General features: G+C 47.0%; 1 protein-coding gene across 1 annotated transcript in view; it reads right to left on the reverse strand.

Moving 5' to 3' along the window:
• The window catches only part of LOC136587544 (proto-oncogene Wnt-3), a 138,655-nt gene that overhangs the window by 53,163 nt on the left and 76,881 nt on the right, over nt 1-8,611 (reverse strand). The window lies entirely within an intron of this gene.

The raw sequence follows: 8,611 nt of genomic DNA on the forward strand, positions 1-8,611 counted from the left end.
CTCTTCCTTCTAATTTGCTGTCCACTGTCTGTTGTCATGTGAAGTCTGTCTCTAGTAACACTGAGAAGGATTACAGAAAGGTTGTGAGGTTTTTGCTTGCTGCTGTCTCATGCTGTACATAGAAGTCTATGGAGAGAGGAGAGGAAAGGGGGGGGGAGAGCTGCAGGAAGGAGACAGAGAGACTCACACAAAGATGTGGTTGCAACTTCTAGTAAGGCCGGCTGCACACGACCAGATTTGCATTGTGGAATCCGGAGCGAATGACCGCCTCCGGATCCTACAGCAAATACCTTTCATAGCATGCTATGGAAATCGCAGCATGCTCTAATTTTTTTCGCGGATTCCGCGCGAACGTCTTTCATTGAAGTCAATGGAAGCAGTCCAAACTGCGGCCCTTCCTCAATTAACATTGCGGGAAAAGGTCGCAGATTCGTCTATGAGACGGGAAAAGCAGGGGTTTCAAAAAGAAATCTGTACTGCGCATATCTGACGGCGAGCTGTGTGGACTATCTGCAGTACAGAAGCGAAGAAGAAGCTTGTTATTTGTATAGTGCCAACTTATTCCGCAGCGCTTTCAGGTAATTTATTTATTACCCCCCACCAAGCTGGGTACTCATTTTACCGACCTCAGAGAGATGGAAGGCTGAGTTAACCTTGAGCCAGCTACCTGAACCATGCGGGGATTGAACTCATAATCTTCAGGTTGTGAGCGAGTGCTTAGGACTGCATTTCTGTTGCCTTAACACTCTGTGCCACACAAGGCTCTAAGAAACGACAGGTACGTGAGTACGCCGGCCAGGCACAGAGTTGGATTCCGCTGCGGGCTTCCGCATGCGGAATCCAACCCGGTCATGTGCAGCCGATCTACAACTATACTGCTCAGTACTGCTGTATAAGGCTCTCCATGCTGCTGTTACTTATGAGGTTGTGCTACAGAGAGATAGAGAGAAGAGATCCTGCTCTCCTATGTGTGAAGTGTAATGAGACATCATAGCAGCAGTCTGCACCCCCCAGCTCAGAGATAGAGAAGAGATCCTGCTCTGCTATGTATGAATTGTATGGAGACATCATAGTAGCAGTCTACACCCACCAGCTCAGGAACAGAGAAGATAGCCTGCTCTCCTATGTGTGAAGTGTAATGAGACATCATAGCAGCAGTCTATACCCACCAGCTCAGAGATAGAGAAGAGATCCTGCTCTCCTATGTATGAATTGTATGGAGACATCATAGTAGCAGTCTACACCTACCAGCTCAGGAACAGAGAAGATAGCCTGCTCTTCTATGTCTGTAGTGTATGGAGACATCATAGCAGCAGTCTATACCCACCAGCTCAGAGATAGAGAAGAGATCCTGCTCTCCTATGTATGAATTGTATGGAGACATCATAGTAGCAGTCTACACCCACCAGCTCAGGAACAGAGAAGATAGCCTGCTCTTCTATGTCTGTAGTGTATGGAGACATAATAGCAGCAGTCTACACCCCCCAGCGCAGGAACAGAGAAGATAGCCTGCTCTTCTATGTCTGTAGTGTATGGAGACATCATAGCAGCAGTCTACACCCACCAGCTCAGAGAAAGAGAATGAGAGATCCTGCTCTCCTATGTATGCAGTGTATGAGAGACATCATAGCAGCAGTCTACACCCACCAGCTTAGAGATAGAGAAGAGATCCTGCTCTCCTATGTGTGTAGTATACAGAGACATCATAGCAGCAGTCTACACCCACCAACTCATGGAAGACTGAGAATTAGTGATGGAGGTTCAGAGGGGAAATCTGGTGGTAAATCCAGGATACAAGTCATATAATGGCCAGCTACAGTGCTATTCCTCATGTAGAGCTTATTCTAAACCGTTACCTAAAAAGATATGCTTTAGGCCCCCCATCCACGGCCGTGACGGTATATCGCTAGCGATATTCCGCCGCAGGGGAGGAGGGGGGGTGAGCTGTCAGGTCTCTGTGGTGAGCCTATCTGACAGATAAACTCACCGTGGCAAATCGCGGCATGGAGCGATTTGAATCCCGCGAGAGGAGAATCGCTATGATTCTCCGCTCGTGAACAGGTGGCTGCGCTTTCCATAGCAACGCTATGGAAAGCATTCACTGCGTTACCCGCGGCTGGATTATTGCCGCGGGTAACGTAATGAACAATCACCCGTGGACAGGCAGTCTTAAGGGGAACCTGTCAGGTTTTTAAGAGGAACCTATGAGTGCCCTATTTTCTGAAACTGGTGCTGTGTACCTCTTTAACAATGGGGCACCAGGGCCTCTAGCTGCTCTAAAATATTTAGAAACAAATCCGAACAGAATTTTAGACCAACTTAGATAAAACACAGGAGATTGGAATGGTGTTCAAGCAGCGGGATAGTAGCTCAGCATACATCTTTGCATCTCTGGAGCTAACAGATTGATTTCTGACCATAATCATTAGAAATAAAACATTTCCTCACACAACTTTTAAATGTGTCAAGGTCATCAGCCACAAGTGTGAGGATCGGGTCCAGGGTGATGTCACACAGTCCACTCCAGCCTGTGACATCATCATGCTCTCTGTCATTTCGGCACTGAGCACTGACAGTGACACATCTCCTGCTGTGTATGGGCTTATTGATTGGCTGGGAGGTGTGACATCCCTGCCAATCCATTGCTATTAATTTGTGTATATTTATTCTGGCTCCTCCTCACAGAGGACGCTGGTTATTCACATGGTCTGACTCCCTATCTGGTCACACTATTTGAAGCTTTGGTCTGATCTGGTTCCCTGATTGATCTAAAGTTAAAGCTAATTTGGGAAAGTCAAGGTCACCCCAGGTTTCTGACATGGGGCAGCCCTCATCATGGCAATCGTTCTGCCTATAGGCAGGCATCTCTTGTATTAGTTGGCTTGGGTCAGTTTCCCTGTTTTTGATCCTTTATATGCTATTTTATGTTGTCTGTGTTTGTACTTTGTGTGTATATTCATCCTTTTAGATCGCTGTTGTGGCGCCTTGCACAGACGTAACAAAATGCCTGTAACCCTACTGGGATACAGTCGCCCATCCTGTGGCTCATGAATTGAATGGCCAGTCTGAAAGATACAAATGCAGACTTGGTGTGATCAGGAGGGGTCGGACCGTGCCGCACATGAACATTCATCATTCGCCACAGTTACCACTGCAGGGACATTTCTGTTTCTTTTCCCCGAAATCAAGCCGTGGCTCTCTTGCTCCGGACTACTTGAAGGGTCACACACTCTGCAGTTTATTGTGACCTCTGCTCCAGCAGATGGGTTTGGGCCATATTCAGGACATTTGTGAAGTTTAAGCATTCCCCTAAGCCAAAGTGAAAAACCCCCTGCTGGGAGCGTCTCCCGGGAGACCCCAAACTGCGGGACAACCAGCCAGGGGCTCAATACAGCCCCAAGAATTGGAGGGGGGAGATGTCTGATTAACCCCTGCTCAGATTGATAGCTCATAGCGTGTACTACACGAGCACCTAACTCCAGACACTTGGTTACACTTATGGTTTCCATTTGTGTCCCCAACAGGTAATACTGTAGATCAGATGGGTCTATAGACATTTATCCCTTGTGACGTGATTTAGTACCCATAATAAACCTTGCATGCAACGATGTGTCGTGTTTTATAAACCTCGACGACTAATTTTGTTTGGTTGGTTATACTGCAGCACTTTATTGTGACGCGATTGCCAGCATATATTAATATATAACATGCATAAAGCTTACACTTTGTAAAAGCCTGTAGTTTTCAGAATAATATGGCAAGTTCTGCAGAGTAATAAAGGTCATTATTGGGTTTTTACTGTATAAACATTATTTTGTGCACTGGAATAAAAGGAGTGGATTTTTGGATTATAGAACACTGCCATCTGGTGGCAGAAGACAGGAATAGTATGGGGGGAAACTAGGCACCGCAAGTAGCACAACCTGCTGTTGAACTTTTCTACGACTTTTGGACGGCTGCACATGACTGGGTCGGGTTCTGCATGTGGGAGCCAGCAGCAGAATCTGACCCGTGTACCAGCTTTTCTTCTTCTTTTCCTATACGGAGGATAATCCGCACGGCGAGCTGTCAGACATGCGAAGTGCAGTATTTTTTTTTTTTTTTAAACCTGACTCTTCCTGCATCATCGCTAGAAAATGACACGGAATCCGCGACCTTTCCACAATTTCATTGCGGGTCGGACGGCTTCCATTGACTTCCGCACAGAAATAGAACATACTGCGATTTTTCCTCCGCAAAGCAGAAAATCGCAATTGATTTCCGCTCGAGGAAAAAGCGTTTTTACATTACATGCTGTGGGGGGTATTTGGAGCGGAGTCCGGAGGCGGACGCCCCGATCCGGATTCTGTAATACAAATCCACCCGTGTGCAGCCAGCCTTTATCACAGGCTGTATAGTGAACAGAGATGAACAAACTTTTCGAAAGTTTGGTTCGGCCAAATTTTGGCAAAAAGTTCAGTTTAGTCTGAGTTCGTTTGAGCCAAAGTCCATAAAACCCCTAAAACTAGTATGAAACAAGGTCCAAGAGCCCTGAAACAACAGCAACAATGGTGGTGGTCCCTCAACGAATGTGGCTCAGTGGTTAGCACTGTTGCCTTGAAGCAATGGGGTCCTGGGTTCAGATCTGACCAAGGACATGATAAAACTCCATGCAGATGTTGTCCTTGGAGTCTAGGCCACCAGCACTGCAAGGCAACAGTGCTAACCGCTGAGCCACCATACTTCTTCCTTCTCTAGAGGATGATAAGAAGAAGAAAAAAAAGAAAGATGTTGTATGTTCTCTTTGTGTTTCTTCTCCTTCTCTTCTAGAAAAGGAAGAAGAAACATGGTGGCTCAGTGGTTAGCACTGTCACCTTGTGGTCCTGAATTTCTATGTTAAAATCTGACCAATTTTCATAGAGATTTATCACCGCTGTTATTACTAGTATTAGAGGAACCCAAACAGGGTTCTACTTGGTACGGTTCGCTCAACACTAGGCAGCATATTAAAACTACAATGTGCACTAACTGGCAGTTGGAAGGTAAGGGCCCAAATCATGCTTTTGTACAAGGATCCTTCCCTTAGGCCGAATGCCCACGGCCGGGTCGGATTCCGGCACTGACTCCCGCGTACCTGTCAGTTCTTTCCTCTCTGCTCTGTGGATGTATCGGCTGGCGCGGCACCGCACATGCGCAGTGCAGAGAGTCACGCCGGCGATAACACGAATCCGTCACGACTCTCAGCGGGACGGACGGCTACCATTAACTGCAATGGAAGCCGTCTGTGAGAGGCCCGCACTTGAATAGGACATGCTGCGATTTTTCCCTGCAAGCGGAAAATAGCTGTGGATTTCCGTTTGTGGACAGGGAAAAGCGTTTTCCTTGCATGTCCTATGGGGAGTATTTGCTGCGGGATCCATAGGCGAACACTCGCTCCGGATCCTGCAGTGCAAGTACGTCCGTGGGCATTGGGCCCTATGCTTACTTGTATCTTTACCAATCAATAGAATGTTTACGAAGAAATTGCAAGAATCAGAAAATGTCCAGTTGGCCAATACATTGTATCAGCTGATATCGGTCGATTTTGTCTAGCAGTTATCACTTCCAACCTTTCCTCTCCCCCCATGGGAGCCAAACCAACATATCGTCAATGGCTGCATTATTAGAGACTCCCATCTAGTAGCGCATTGGTCCTTAGGGGCTCTAATAAAGTAACCGTTCAGGAATAGAGGGATAAGCAGTAGACAGAAATCTCTGACACCCCATGTTCCCAACCTAATGCTCTCTAGGTGTTGCAAAACTATGACTACAAGCAGGTGGCTATCAGCATATACTGGGATTTGTAGTTCTGGGAGTACAGGATGGGGACCACTGGGTTAGGCCATGAACATTAAATGGGTTTTCTAATTAATGACATTTTTTCTAGCCAATGGAGAGGGGAAAAATGTCAAATCGCATTGGGTCCGAATGCTGGGACTCCCAGCGATCCCAAGATCTGTACTCCCCGAATCATCCATAAGAATAGAGCACTAATGCTCCATTCCCTTCTATGGGATGGAGGGAGATGGATGTGCTCAGCAATCTTCCTCCAACTCACTCAGATGAAATGGAGTGGTGGTCATGCATGTGAACTACAGCTCCATTCTCATGAAGGATTTGGGGCACACAGATCTCGGACCCCCGGCAATCTGACATTAATCCTTCACAACGGACCTAATTTGGAGTACTTTTACACGGCTGATCGGAGCTAGGTGAGGTATTTTTTATACTCACCGGCTCTCTGGTCCCTGCGGTGCCCCCTGATGAAGATTGTGCACGGCACTAATCCAACTCTTTTCATGCTTGCTCTTCTATACAAGTATATGGGAGAGCGCGAGCATGGCACTGGGAAAAGTGTCCGATTAGCAGTGCCTGTACAATATTGCAAGAACCAGGGAGCGGGTGAGGATAAAAAATAGCTCCGTCATGTTCCATAACAGCACCATATGTCAATTACTGGTCTGAAGCCGCTGATATGGAAGACTAAACTGAAAGTGAAAAAGTGGGCCTCTACCCAAATTTAAAGAAGACTAAAATTATGACAAATGCAAAAAATGGCCAAATTCAAATTAAAATGGACAATGAGGTCATAGAATGTGTGCGAGACTTCATCTTCCTTGGCTCAATAATTGACCAGGCTGGAGAATCTATGCCAGAGATAAAACATAGGATAGCAATGGAGGGAAGCACAATGTGAAGCATGGACAATATCTGGAAAAATAGGGATATCAGTATGGCAACTAAACGCAGGATAATGCAAACCACTGTTTCCCCATAGCCATGTATGGATGTGAAGCTGGACTGCAAAAAATGCTGATAGTAGGAGGATTGATGGGTTTGAGCTGTGGTGCTGGCGAAAGCTGCTGCATATGCCCTGGATGAGGAGAGTAACGAACAGAGAAGTCCTGACTCGTATAAGACCCGATATATCACTGGAGGACAAGATGACCAGACTCAGACTCACGGAGGACAAGATGACCGGACTCAGACTCACGGAGGACAAGATGACCAGACTCAGACTCAAGGAGGACAAGAAGACCGGACTCAGACTCACGGAGGACAAGATGACCAGACTCAGACTCAAGGAGGACAAGAAGACCGGACTCAGACTCACGGAGGACAAGAAGACCGGACTCAGACTCACGGAGGACAAGATGACCGGACTCAGACTCACGGAGGACAAGATGACCGGACTCAGACTCACGGAGGACAAGATGACCGGACTCAGACTCACGGAGGACAAGATGACCGGACTCAGACTCATGGAGGACAAGATGACCGGACTCAGACTCACTGGAGGACAAGATGACCAGACTCAGACTCACGGAGGACAAGAAGACCGGACTCAGACTCACGGAGGACAAGATGACCGGACTCAGACTCACGGAGGACAAGATGACCGGACTCAGACTCACGGAGGACAAGATGACCAGACTCAGACTCACGGAGGACAAGATGACCGGACTCAGACTCACGGAGGACAAGATGACCGGACTCAGACTCAAGGAGGACAAGAAGACCGGACTCAGACTCAAGGAGGACAAGAAGACCGGACTCAGACTCACGGAGGACAAGATGACCGGACTCAGACTCACGGAGGACAAGATGACTGGGCTCGGGCTCACGGATTTTGGCCATGTAATGCAAGCAGAGTCGCTAGAAAAATCTGTAATGCTTGGACAGATCAGGGGCAAAAGAAGGCCCGGCCGCCAAAGGACACGACGGCTGATACTGTCAGAGTGGATACTGGCATGGATATCACACAACTGAAAAAAGCAGTGCAAAACCGAAAAACATGGAGGGAGCTCACCTTTAGGGCCGCCGAGGGTCGAGAACGACTAAACAGCTAACAACATTGTTATTAAGGGTACATTTAGACCTGCAGATTTCTCGTTTGAACGATGTCAGAGTTCGCCCGCCCGCTCGGACAACCTGTTTATACAAGCAGATACATTCTTGGCTCGTTCAAATGAGAAATTGCTCAGTCACTGCCATTCGCTGTGTTCGTAAGTCTGAACAATCAGTATTTACACCGAACGATTAGTGATTGAAGCAACAATGATTTTTATGCCTGCATGAAATGAACAATGAACGAAAAGCGAATGATTTATTATTCGTCGCCCAGTGGTTGGCTGCGTTTACACTACACGATTATCCTTCATTTTCGCTCATTTGATTTTTTGAATGATAATCGTTCCGTGTAAACACGCCTTAAGGAGGGGCATTCTAATGTCCGGAAAGCTGTGATTAAGGAGGTAATTGCTTCCGAACCGCGTGTTATTGCGGACACAGCCTCGCACGACACCCTTTAGTAAGTGTTTTTAAGTCTGTGAAATGAAGGAGAATCCTTTTTACGGAGCCGGCATTTTTCTGCTGTTAACACCATAACTTATTTATGGTGCTGTGGGGACGGGACAGGTTCTCTTCGAGATTATGTCGTCCCGAGTACAAGTACAGCTAAAATAGAGTGTAGATGCCTGAGAGCGCCTGACACCACAATACACATTAGATCCTGACATTTCCACTGTAAGAACTCCAGTGTAGGCAATTGTCATGTGTTTTAGTCATATTACCGAAATTCAGATGTGCACCT

Source organism: Eleutherodactylus coqui, chromosome 13 (assembly GCF_035609145.1).
Source record: "Eleutherodactylus coqui strain aEleCoq1 chromosome 13, aEleCoq1.hap1, whole genome shotgun sequence".
In the NCBI taxonomy this organism is placed as follows: domain Eukaryota; kingdom Metazoa; phylum Chordata; class Amphibia; order Anura; family Eleutherodactylidae; genus Eleutherodactylus; species Eleutherodactylus coqui.